Source organism: Octodon degus, unplaced genomic scaffold (genome assembly GCF_000260255.1).
Source record: "Octodon degus isolate 3935 unplaced genomic scaffold, OctDeg1.0 scaffold00002, whole genome shotgun sequence".
Classification (NCBI taxonomy): domain Eukaryota; kingdom Metazoa; phylum Chordata; class Mammalia; order Rodentia; family Octodontidae; genus Octodon; species Octodon degus.
In genome coordinates, this window is record NW_004524578.1 from 5,931,335 (window position 1) to 5,944,108 (window position 12,774).

At 41.3% G+C, this 12,774-nt stretch overlaps 1 protein-coding gene across 5 annotated transcripts in view; it reads left to right on the forward strand.

The window, feature by feature from the left end:
* The window catches only part of Ttc23 (tetratricopeptide repeat domain 23), a 90,588-nt gene that overhangs the window by 7,060 nt on the left and 70,754 nt on the right, over window positions 1-12,774 (forward strand). The gene's annotated exons all lie outside the window — the stretch shown is intronic.

Genomic DNA, 12,774 nt, shown 5'->3' on the forward strand with positions numbered 1-12,774 from the left:
GAACCGCGGTCCCTGATGCTTTGCTAAGCTTGTTCTAAGTAGGTGCCTTAGACCACTGAGCCATCTCTCCAGCCCCAGAGTTTAATATTGGGTTCTCAAGGCTTTTGTTTTTCTATGTCAGTCCTTATGCCACCACTGTACCACTTTGTTGGAGTTCCCCCTGCTGTGCTTTACTGAGTTATAACTGACAAAAACTTAGACATATTTAAGTGTACAACATGGGGTTTTGATAGAGGTATACTTAGGGAGTGGGTCCCACAATCAAGCTACTCACATAATCTATCACCTGATATGATTACAATTTTTTCGTGACAAGAATGCATAAGATCCACTCCCTGAGTGGATCGCCAGTATATGGCATAAGTAGTCATAGTCAATACTCTGTCCATTATATCTCTAGACCTTTAATGAAATTTTGTGAGTATAGCACTAGATTACTGTAGTTGTTTGTTTGTTTGTTTGTTTGTTTGTTTGTTTTGTGGTACCAGGGATCAAACTGAGGACCGTGCACTTGCCAGGCAGGCACTTACACCAAGAAGCTATATCCCTGCCCCCCTGATTACTGTAATTTTGTAGTAAGTTTTAAAATTGGGAAATGTGAGCATTTTCAACTTTTATTTTGTAACGTTTTATCTTTTTTGAGTTTCTTCCTTTCCTGTGAATTTAAAAATCATATTTTCAGTTTCTGAAAAAGAAAAAAAAAGAAAGAAAGCAGCTGACATTTTGCTAGGGATCTCATTAAATCCACAGATCAGTTTGAGGAACATTGCATCTTAATAATATTGAGACTTCTGACCTATGAACATGGAACATCTCTCCATAGAGTTGTCTGCTTTAATTTCTTTAATTTTCAGTGTATATATCTTACATTTTCAGTTTTACTCTTAAGTATTTTATTTTTTATACCACTATGGATGGAAGTGCTTCTTGAATTCCCTTTTCAGGTTATTAGAAATATAATTTTAAAAATTATTTTGTAGGGCTGGGGAGATAGCTCAGTAGAATAAGCACCGGCCTGGCCTGGCAAGCACAGGGTCCTGAGTTCAATCCCCAATACCGCCAAAAAAAAAAGGCCGGGAAGATGGTTCAGTGGAATAAGCGCTTGCCTGGCAAGCACAAGGGCCTGAGTTCAATCCCTGGTTCTGCCAAGGGGGAAAAAAAATTGTATTCTGTAACCCTGTTAAATTTGCTTCTAGAAGGGTATTATTTGTACGGTTTTCCTAAATTCCTTAGAGTAATTTTCTACATACAGAATCATGCCATCAGATAGAAAGTTTTGCTCCTTCCTTTGTAATCTGTGTGCCTTTCCTTCTCTTTCCTGCATTATTATACTGGCTGAAATATTCATTAGCATCCTGAATACTGTAATGCGTTAACTGAATTTTGTGCTCTAACTGGGAAATTATTAGGAAAAAACCTTGTGCTTCCTGTTATCTACTCTAAGGAATGTGTTCTCACTCCCTGCTCAAGTCTGTTTAGCAGTAAACATCGGTTTCTTGTCAAGGCAGCCAGCTGAAACAAACTCCCTCCCTAACCATCTCCTGTAAACATAATCAGCTTAAAAATATGCGTTTATCACTAAACTGTAAAAGACCCTTTAGTGACAAACAGTTTGCAGCTGTGTCAAATGAATGTAGTTTTCTGTTATTCTGTGTTAGATAACAAATTCGCTTACCAAACTGGATGTGCTTTCTGTTATAAATGCGCCCCTGCTACCACCTACATGCAATTGCCGATCAGTCTTCTCTTGTGTGGAAAATAGCTTGCAGACCTGAGCTCAGTAAATAAAGGCTCTGCTCAAGTTTTACTTCGATCTCTGATCTGGTTCCTATGTTGAGTGACCCACAACAAATACAAGGAGTGAGAGAATGTGTTCTTGCCTTCTTTTTATTATTTTTATTTTATTTTATTGCCTTGTTTTTAATCTTACTTGGAAAACATTTGAATGTTCACTCTATGATATTAGACTTAGTTGTTTTAAAATCAGATCTTTATTAGATGAGGACTTTTTATCATGAATGGGTGATTTTGCCAAAAATTTTCACCAGTGGATGAACATGTGGCTTTTGTCTTGTAGTCTATTGAGATAGTATATCCCTGGGGCTGGGGAGATGGCTCAGTGGAATAAGCACTTGCCAGGCAAGTACAGGGGCCTGAGTTCAATCCCTGGTTCTGCCAAAAGAAAAAAAAAAAGAATTTATGTCTCTGTACTGCTTGATACACTGTGTCAACTTGAGTTTAGAAGTTTAATTAAGTGACTCAGCAGGGAGCCAGGATTAAACATCCTCATCCTGTGCAAGATGTGGGCTCAGACATTGTGGGAGTTCACACCTCAGCCCCAGGGGTAACTTGTAAGGAGGGGAGAGAAGCTGGCTAGAAGCTGCAGCTGCTGCCCTTCCTTTGCTCTTGGCTGTTTTCTGCTGCCGTGAACTGCTGCTGCCCTCTGAGATGTGGGGCTCTGCCTGGGAGCCAGCGGAGAATAGACTCAAACCACCACAAACTATGAGCTAAATATAAATACACCTTTCCTTTTTTAATTTTGGGTGCCAGGTATATGTCCCAGCAGCCCTTGGCATCATCCACATGGCATTAGTTTTAGGCACATGCAAAATGCAGGAGTTCTGAGGCTCAGAAGGCTTCCACCTAGATTTCAGAAGGCCTGGGAGGCCAGGCAGTGTGCCCCTGAGAGGGCGGTGAGTGAGAAGCCTATTCAGTGGAAACCTTAGAAGTTTGAAAAAGCCAGAAACGTGGATTGCCTAAGCAGAGCTACAAGGAGAGAGCAAAGCCAGCTCCAGAGAAAAGCCATGGGAGCTACCAGCAAAAGTGACCCAACGGTGGAGCCATGTAAGGCTTTTGGAGCTCACAACTCGTTACAGGTTGCTTTGGATGTTCTACATGGAACTATAGGACTGAATGTTTGCCCTTCTGGATTTTGGGCTTGTATTGGTCCCAGTGCTTTGTGTCCTGTTGTGTATACCTTTTGGAATGGTAATGTTTATCTTGTGCCTTTTTTTTTTTTTTTTTTTTTTTTTTTTTTGGCAGAACCGGGCATTGAACTCAGGCCCTTGTGCTTGCCAGGCAAGTGCTTATTCTACTGAGCCATCTCCCTGGCTCCCATATCGTATGCTTTTGAATGTTGGGAGTGTTTAACTTTCCCTTTGTATAGGGGCTCACAGCCAAGAGTTTGCCTTAGAATTTGGAGGCTTGGGTCTTGGACGTTTCAGGCAATGCTGAAACTGTTAGGACCTTGGCAGCTCTTGGAGATGGACTAAAATGCCTTTTGCTCAAAGGGATGTGCATGAGTCTTTAGGGGGTTACCCGGGACAAAATGTCATGGTTCTAATGTAACACACTGTTCAAGTTGTAAAATGTTATCCTTCCTTAATTTTGGGTTTTGGATATTTTGTCACAGCAAAGGCAATTACACTAATAAATTCCTATGGTAAACCAATTTTCCATCTCTAAGGTAAGTCATCGTCACATGCAATATATAATCCTTTTTGTATATTCTGAGATTTGGGTTGCCAGTGTTTTTGTGGACTTCTGAGTCCATGTTCATGAAGGCTAGTGGTTTTTTCTTTGATATCTGTCTTACTTTGGTAATGAGGTAGTTCTGGCCTCATACAGTTACTTGGATAGGATTCGCCTCTGTAGTTAATTCCTAGCAGAATTTGTAGATTTTTCTTAAATGGTGTGATAGAATTTACCACTGAAATACTTGGGCCTGAACTTAACTTTGTGAAAAAATTGTAAATGATTGATTTCATTTCTTTACCTGTTTTATGTCTCTTCAGATTGTCTGGTTTTTATTCAAGTCCAGCATTTATATCTTGATGTTTGTCCAATGTCTCTGGTTACTTAAGGGTGATTTTAAAAAAAGAAAAAGAAACTAGGACACTCTCCTAAAGGCATAATGGTTGTTGCTTCCAAAGAGGGCCCCTGTCCCTCCCTCAAGCCCACCCGTACATCTTCCCACAGGTCATCACCCAAAAGCTATCACCTAGGACAGCAGAGGGACCTTAAGGGCCCAGTTCCAGCGCAGTAACCACCAACATGGCACACTTGATCCACCTGTTCTTTAGTTATTAAGTATTTTACACGTCACCTCTTACAAGTGGAAGTCTGAGATCCCACTGAGGACCTCCTCCTCACACCTACACAGGGGGCTGATCATGTACTTCTGCATTCTATTGGGCATGTCTGGTAGAAGAAGCAGCATTGGTTGATTGGGTAAGACTCATTGGCAGTTGAGGGTACGAACTGAGAGGCTTAGGAACCCAAGACTGACAGGGAGAGAGTGGTATGTGGGGCCTGGACTGGTTTCTCCTAAAATTTTAAGCCCTGGCTATGGCTATTACAAAGGAAAGGAAAGTGGCTGATGATATGTATGTAGCTCAAATTAAGTGAGCCAAAGAATAGGTCTTCTAAGGTCTTACTGGATGACGGAACACAAATTGGAACACACATGTACAGCGAGGTCCCTAACTCGATCCTCCAGAAAGCCCAGCTGGTAACCCATCACCTTTCGCTGATTCAGACATGCACATTTCCTTTGGCCTTTCCCCATCTCTGAAATTATAATGCACATTACACCAGCTGGCCAGCTACACACTGTGTATAAAACAGCCATGGCTTATATAGTCAGAGACGCTTTAAATTGTGTGAAATCCAAGAAGTGAGCGGCATGGGCCAGCACAATGACACTCCTCTTTCACCTCAAAAGAGAGATTAATTCAGAGACATGGTTATTGGCTTGTGTCTAGATGTGCCCCCAAGTCCTCATGCGGCCGTACTTGGGACATTTTTCCAAGGTGGCCAGATCTAGACTGTGTGATGCTGGGGTTAAGGATGTGTGACTTTTAGATCAGTACACTGATTGGTTTGGCAGAGTTTTGGGTAGGATTACGGGTGGCTTGCTGTTTGCTGCCTTCTGCCTGCCTGTTCCATGGTGTCCCTCTGCCGTGTGTCACCTGCCTTGGAGCCAGCCAGTGCTGAACCGAAACCTCTATAAACAGGGAGCCCAAATGAACCCTTCCATCTCTTGCTCTTTTGTCTCAGCAATGAGAAAAATGGAAGATGGGGCTCCTTTTACAGGATAAGAACGTAACATCAGAGCAGTGACAGGTATTAACTACTTTGCTGCCTCCGTGCCCAGGAGCCAATAGATCATGGTGACACCTGGAAAACCAAGGAGGGCCCTGGCTTCCCGAGGCAGCTGCTGCCCTGCCTGGGTGGACGGTATGTGGTGACAGATGCCCAGGATGGACAGATGTTCTGAGTTTTCAAAGGAAGGTTAAAAATACAGGTTAGCCAAGTGTGGTGGCTCATGCCTGTAATGGGATATTGAGGCGGAAACTTTACCATGAGTTCGCGGCTAGCCTGAACTACATAGTGAGCTCAAGGCCAGACCCTGAACTATGTAACAGGACTCTGTCCTAAAACAGTTTATGTGAAACCCTTAATTTTCAAGTAATGTCTCAATTTATTCTAACTATCTAGCAAAAATAAAATGCACACAAGTTAGAGCCAGTCTGTGATCATACAGATTGCATACAATTTCGCTCGCTAGATGCTTGACTTTATTAAGAGGCAGCATGAGACAAGCCACTTTTTCTAGTGAAACCACAAAAGCAAAACCCCTTTTGAAATTTAACACTTGGCTTGTGGGTCAAGAGTAAAAATATTATAGGGTGTGTTATTTAGGTCTTTTTTTCTGTTTCCCTCTCAATAGAACATAAAATGTGGTTAAATCTATTGAAGAGATTGCATTTCCTGTTTGTAAAAATAGAGGCTCGTTTTTTTACATGCAGACTGAGGTTTCCAAAGCAACAGCATTTGCTTCTCATAGCTATGGACTGTGGTCAGGCAGAGACAGGATGGTGGAGGAGGAATCCTCAGGTTACCGGAAGACCAGGTTCCGGTTCTGACCCTGTGATGTCCTGCAAGTAATTTAGTGTCCTTTGGCTTCGCCATCTTCGTTTATAAAACAAGCACAGTGATACCTGCCAGCTGTATTCAGGGCTGTGTGAGGCCCAATGTGGAAAGGGTGAAGGACTGGGTAAGTGTCAGTCGCTAGCACTGCCCCATCAGATGGCGGTCTCGGGCTCCTGAGTCCAGGAGCCCCATTGTGTTCCATGGCTCTTTCTTTCTTTCTTTCTTTTTTTTTTTTTTTTTTTGGCAGAACTGGGGATTGAACTCAGGCCCTTGCACTTGCCGGGAAAGTGCTTATTCCACTGAGCCATCTCCCCAGCCCCTTCATGGCTCTTTCTCTAGACGCAGCTATCTCGGGGGCTGGGTTGAATAGGTGAGGAAACAGAAGGCCAGAGGATGTTTTGCAAAGCTGGCCACTTCTTGGAATCTGAAACGGTGCTAAGTCTCCGTAGAGGAGGCTTGCAGTCTGGCTCAGAGTCACCTGAGGTGTACCTCAGCCTCGGAGCCCTCACAGTTTGACCTTCGGCTGTTTCCTTTGCCCTCTCTTTCATATTTTCATTCTATGTTGCTTCATAAGGAAAAGGAAAGCCTCTGCTTTTTTCTTTTTTTTTTTAATTTTTTTAATTTTATTTATTTGTGTGTGTGTGTGTGTGTGTGTGTGTGTGTGTGTGTAGCCAGCTCAGCCCACCAGGGGGCGGTGCTGGCTGGCATGTGGTGCTGGGGGATTGAACCGTGGTCCCCGTGCTTTGCCAAGCTTGTTCTAAGTAGGTGCTTTAGACCACTGAGCCATCTCACCAGCCCCTCTGCTTTTTTTCTTGATGAGTATCTTTCTTTTTCCTCCTCCTCCTCCTCCTCCTTCTTCTTTTTTTTTTTTTTTTTTTCGGAACAGGGACTTGAACTCAGACCTTTGTGCTTGCCAGGCAAGCACTTATTCTACTGAGCTATCTCCCCAGCCTGAGCATCTTTTTCATGGCAGTGTAAAACTCTATTTTAGATGTGGAAGGAGTCAACACACTTTACTTTGGTAACCTGCATCCAGTCTGCTTTGAGTCTTTTTTGTTATTGCTGTACCAGGGATTTAACTCGGGACCTTGCACTTGCCCGGCAGGTGCTTATGCTGCTAGGCTATCTTCCTGCCCCTCTGCTTTGACTCTTACCTTTAGACAATCTCAAATCCTGTTGAGAAGCATGGAGTAAGTTACACTTTTTTAAAAAATATAGATGTGCAGGCATCTATAATTTTTATTTTAAGGAGAATTAAAAAAGTAAAAATGATACAGAAGTTTTTTTAAAAGATAGAATATTAACAATGCTTGTTATATTTCATAGTGTTATACTCAAAGTAGGTTTTTTTGTTTTGTTTTGCTTTTGTACCAGGGATTGAGCTCAGGACCTTGTGCTTGCCAGGCAGGGGCTTATACCGCTGAGCTATTTCCCCATCTCAAAGTAGTTTTTAAGGCCAAAAGAAAAATTAACATCTTAGGGGCCAGGGAGATGGCTCAGTGGAATAAGCGCTTCCCTGGCAAGCACAAGGACCTGAGTTCAATCCCCGGTTCCACCAAAAAAAAAAAAAAGAAAGAAAGAAAAGAAAAATTAACATCTTTCAGAAGACCTCACCCAAAACTAGTGATATGTTTCTAACTTCTAACTTGGACTATATATGAAAGTGTAGTCCTATAACCTGAGATTCACGCTGGTGAAAATAAGTGAGTTGTCTTGTGGAGACGACTAACACACCTTGCTTGCTTCTGCTGTTTGTGGCATCGCTGTCCCTTAGGGGTTCTCATATTTTTTCTATAAAGGACCAGACAGCAAATGTTTTAGGCTTTAATTTTTTTTTTTTTAAATTTTATTTATTTGTGTGTGTGTGACCAGCTCAGCCCACCAGGGGGCGGGGCTGACTGGCATGTGGTGCTGGGGGATTGAACTGCGGTCCCTTTGCTTTGCTAAGTTTGTTCTAAGTAGGCGCTTTAGACCACTGAGCCATCTCACCAGCCCCGGCTTTAATGTTTTTTGAAGGGGCTTTTTCAGGGTGGTATTTTAGACTTTTAGAAGCATAGGATTTCAGTTGCAACTACTCACCTGTTATTGAAATCCAAAAGCAACGCAGACAGCCGGTAAGTGAATCATCCTAGCTGTATTCCAATAAAATCTTATTCATAAAAACAAGGGGTTTGGCCTGTGGCTCCAGTGTCCCAGAAGGAAACTGTCAGCATCAGTCTTGACTGTCATCTTTTAAGGTACGCATGGGAGCGGCGCTCAGGTAACTGTAATTATTCCTTTCGCTAATTCCTCCATCCTTCCCTCGCTTCTTTCCCACTGCGGAGTGCATGTTCTTCACAAAGAAGTTCTTTTTTTTTTTCAACTGGAGGTAAGGAAAGTGCCTTGCTGTTTTTCTGGTTCTTATTGGTGGTGATGTTTTACCTAATTCTGAGGCACAAAGTTTTTCATATAGAAGGTTTTTTTTAAATTTAATTTTAGGGGGCTTGTGGGATAGTTCAGTTGTTTGAGCACCTGCACTGGCAAACCCAGTCAGGTGCAGGGGACCATGGTTGGATCCCCAGACCTGCCCTTAGGGCAGACTGCACCAGCCAAAAAAAAGAAAGAAAGAAAGAAAGAAAGAAAGAAAGAAAGAAAGAAAGAAAGAATCCTACTCAACTCTGGGGCTGAGGATTTGACTCAGCAGTCTAGAACGCTTGCCTAGCAAGCTGGAAGCCCTGGGTTCGGTCCTCGGCACCAAAAACAACAACAAAAAAAAAACCTCCTCTAAAAATTTAATTTTAGGTATTAAATTTAGCCCTGCATTACACTTTGAGTTAGTTCTTATATCTAAAGTGAGGTTGAGATCAAAGGGAGTTTTATTTATTTTATTTCATTTTAACATGTGAATTTTTAATGCTCCTAACATCACTGGTTGAGCTGCTGCTTTTTCTCCCATGAAATGCTTTTGCCTTTCTGCCAATGATCAGGTGTTAGTATGGGTGTGGGGGTCTGTTTTTAGACACTGTTCTGTTCCATTGATCCATTTTTTTTAAATTTTTTATTTATTTATGTGTGTGTGTGTGTGTGTGTGTGTGGCCAGCTCAGCCCACCAGGGGGCGGGGCCAGGGGGCGGGGCTGGCTGGCATGTGGTGCTGGGGGATTGAACCGCGGTCCCTGTGCTTTGCTAAGCTTGTTCTAAGTAGGTGCTTTAGACCACTGAGCCATCTCACCAGCCCTCCATTGATCCATTTTTAAGAAGTCTTAATATAGTAGAAACAGCTTTGTCTACGGGAGCTTTACAGTCTTAGAGAAAGCCATGTTGGCCCTCCAACTCAGTTCTACTTTTATAGGATTGTTTTAGTTTATAGGTCCTTCGCATTTTCATACACATTTTAGGAATTTTATCTATTCTTACCCAAAATGAAAACAAAACAAAATTCATGCCAGTGTTTGGACTGAGATGGCTTTAAATGTTTGCAGATTACTTTGGGAAGAATTTACATGTTTCTGTTTATTTAGGGTTTCTTTAATTTATCTCAGTAGTATCCTAGGTTTTTATCCAGGTCTTAATAGTTTGGTAAATGTATTCCTAGTTCCTCTTTTTGATTATAATGCACATTTAATTTTTTTTTAAGTATAACATTCAATTTAATTATTTCTTCCTCAAGAGAGTTTCCTTCAGTCCGTTAAGACCCAGCTCCCCCTACATGGGCTTTGGTGGAGGTCGTGGGGCGGCACCAGCAGGTCTCAGTTGGGGTGGAGGAGTTTGGTCTTTGTGGGCTTCACGAGATTGATTTTGGATCGCTTTGCTGTGAAGGGCACAACACATAGTGCAGCTTCAGATACAGCTTGGGAAGCACATAATCGCCAAAGACACTCGCTTCAGAAATGTCCCTGACAGCGGCGGCCTCCACCATGTTCCAAATGACAAACTTCTTAATGGCCTTATCCTTGGATATGCACTGGGCGCAGTTCGTGCAGCAAATAGGCTGCACATGACTGCGGCCCTTTTTGGCACAACCCTTGTTCCTTCTTTTTCTTTTTTTGTCATCTTGGAAGAAGGACCCGAACGTGCACATTTAACTTTAATCTGACTGTTCATTACCAATAGAGAGAAATATTTTCCATAGTCATTTTGCATTCTACAGCTTTACTAAGCTCACTTATTCTAGTAGGGTTTTTTTCTTTTTGTATATTACGTCAGATGCCCTTGTGACTAAATGTAGTTTTCCTCCTTCCTCTCTGATCCAGATGCCTTTTATTTTATTTCCTGATTGTCTGCAGTGGCTGTGAGCTCCAGTGTTGAATGGAAGTGTGGAGAGGGAATCTGCCTGTCTAGTTTCTGATCTTAGAAACAGAGCACTTGGCCAGGCACGGCAGCACACACTTGTCATTGCAGCTACTCCAAGAATTCAGATGGATTGCAACTCAAGGCCAGACCCCAGAACTAAACAATATTTTGTCTCTGAAAGAGTTCAGTAAATTATAAAAAGAAAAGGAAGGGCAGGGAGATATGACTCAGTGATGGAGTGGTTGCCTAGGATGCATGAGGCCCTGGGCTCAAGCCCCACCCCTCTGCCAAAAATTTGTGGTGGTCCCGGGCAGTTTAGCAGCTTAGCAAGAATTTCTGTCACAATAAGAAAAACTGTTGAAATAAAACTCAGTGTGAAAGCCCTGGGTTCAATTCCCAGTATGGGAGATGGAAAGGGAGGAGGAGAGAGACAGGGAGGGAGGGAGGGAAGAAGGAAGAGAAGAACAATTATGCTTGTGCTTTACAAAGAGTATTTTTTAAATCGGGAATTGTTGCTAGATATTAGATGTTTTTCAAATGCTTTTTCTTTGCTGATTAAAATGATCATATGGTTTGTTTTATTTTTTTAATCATCAACTGATTTTCAAATGTTAAGCCAATCTTGCCCTACTAAGACAAACCCTACTTGGCCTTGATGTGTTTTCCCTCTCATAACTTTTCGGATCTAATGTGCCAAAAATTTGGTTGTAAATTCTTGCATCTATATTTCAAAGGCACACCGAGTCGCAGTTTTCTCTTACTGGTCACCTATTTGTCTTGGTTTTGTATCAGGTGCTCTGGGATGAGTCAAATGTTCTGTCGTGGGCCGGGGAGATAGCCCAGCGGACTAAAGCACCTGCTTAGGCAAGCTTAGGCAAGCACAGAGACCGGGGATCTGTCCCCAGCACCACATGCCACGCCAGCCCTGCCCCCATGACGGGCTGAGCTGGGCAGAATGTGGCGTGATGGTGCACACCTGTAATGCCAGAGCCGGGGAGGCTGAAAGCAGGAGGACCACCATGACTCCAAGCTGCGTAGTGAGACCCTGAAACAACCAAAGATATATATTTTTAAAAATGTGTCTTCCATTTTCTCAAAGGTGGTGTGGACTTGTCATACCAGCTTTCTTAAACATCTGGTAACATTTCCAGAGAACCCATCGAGCCCTGCAGTTTTTTGTTTGTTTGTTTTCTTGACTTTTTTATTTATTATTTTTCTATTTTTATTTCACTGATTTATGGGTTTAGAATTATTACTTATTAACTATTTTCTTCTGTTTGTTTTGAGTTTTGCTTTGGTTTTTCCTGTTCCCAAAGATAAACTGAGGTGATTAATCTGAGACCCTTGTAATTGTCTGAACAGATGTTTAATGTTATAGATTTTCCCATAAGTTCTGCCTTTGTGGCGGCCTTGGATTCTTGTATATTGTGCTTTTATTTTCATTCAGTTTAAACTAGTTTTACTTTCCTGTTTTCTTTCTTTTTTTTTATTTTTACTTTGACCCATGGTTTATTTAGAACTCTATTGCTCAGTTTCCAAATATTTGGACATTTTCTAAATAACTTTGTATTATTGTTTAATGCAACCTGAGCAGAGAAAGATATATTTTATAAGACTTACATATAAGCTTATTGAAATTTGTTTGTGGGGGCTGGGAAGATGGCTCAGTGGAATAAATGCTTCCCTGGCAAGCGCAAGGGCCTCAGTTCAATCCCTGGTTCCGCCAAAAAAAAAAAAAAAAGAAATTTGTTTGTGGCCCTAAATATAAGGTATGCACACTTGAAAAGAGGTGTATTCTTTTATTGGCATGGAGTTCTCATAGTCCCAAATCTTCTGTGTCCTTACTGATCTTCTGCTTGCTTGGTATCTCCGGTATTGAGAGAGATAGGTAAACCTGCCACTATAATGGAGGATTTATCTATTTCTTCTTGCAATTTCATCTATTTTTGGTTTTGAAACTCTTCTTAGGTATATAAACATTTGGGATGATTGTGTCTTCTTTATGAATTGGCCCCTGATTATTGTTTTTATCCTTGATAATATTTTTTTTATCCTTGGTAATATCCTGAAATATATATATTTACTCTGAGTTTGTTTTTGATTAGCTTCAGGTATTATTTTTCATCCTTTTACATTTAACCTAATTGTCTGTCTATGTTTAAATTCCTTGTAAGCTACATGTAGTTAGATTTTGATTTTCATATTCAACATGTCAATCTCTAACTCTTAATTAAGATGTATAGACCATTTACATTTAATGTAAATTTATGTCTTCTTACTATTCTGTATCTTTCCATCTGTTCTTTGTTCATCATTTCTTTTTCTAATTGGATTATTTATATGACTTCTTTTTTTTTCTTTTTTTGAGATGCTCTCACTCTGTAGTTCGGGCTAACTTTGAACTCACTATGTAGCCCAGGCTGTCCTCAAACTCATGGTGATCCTCCTGCCTCATCCTACTAAGTGCTGGGATTATAGGTGTGTACCACCATGCCCAGTTATGACTCTGTTTTTCTTTTCTTTCTTTCTTCTTCTTCTTCTTTTTTTTTTTTTTTTTTTTTTTTTTTTTT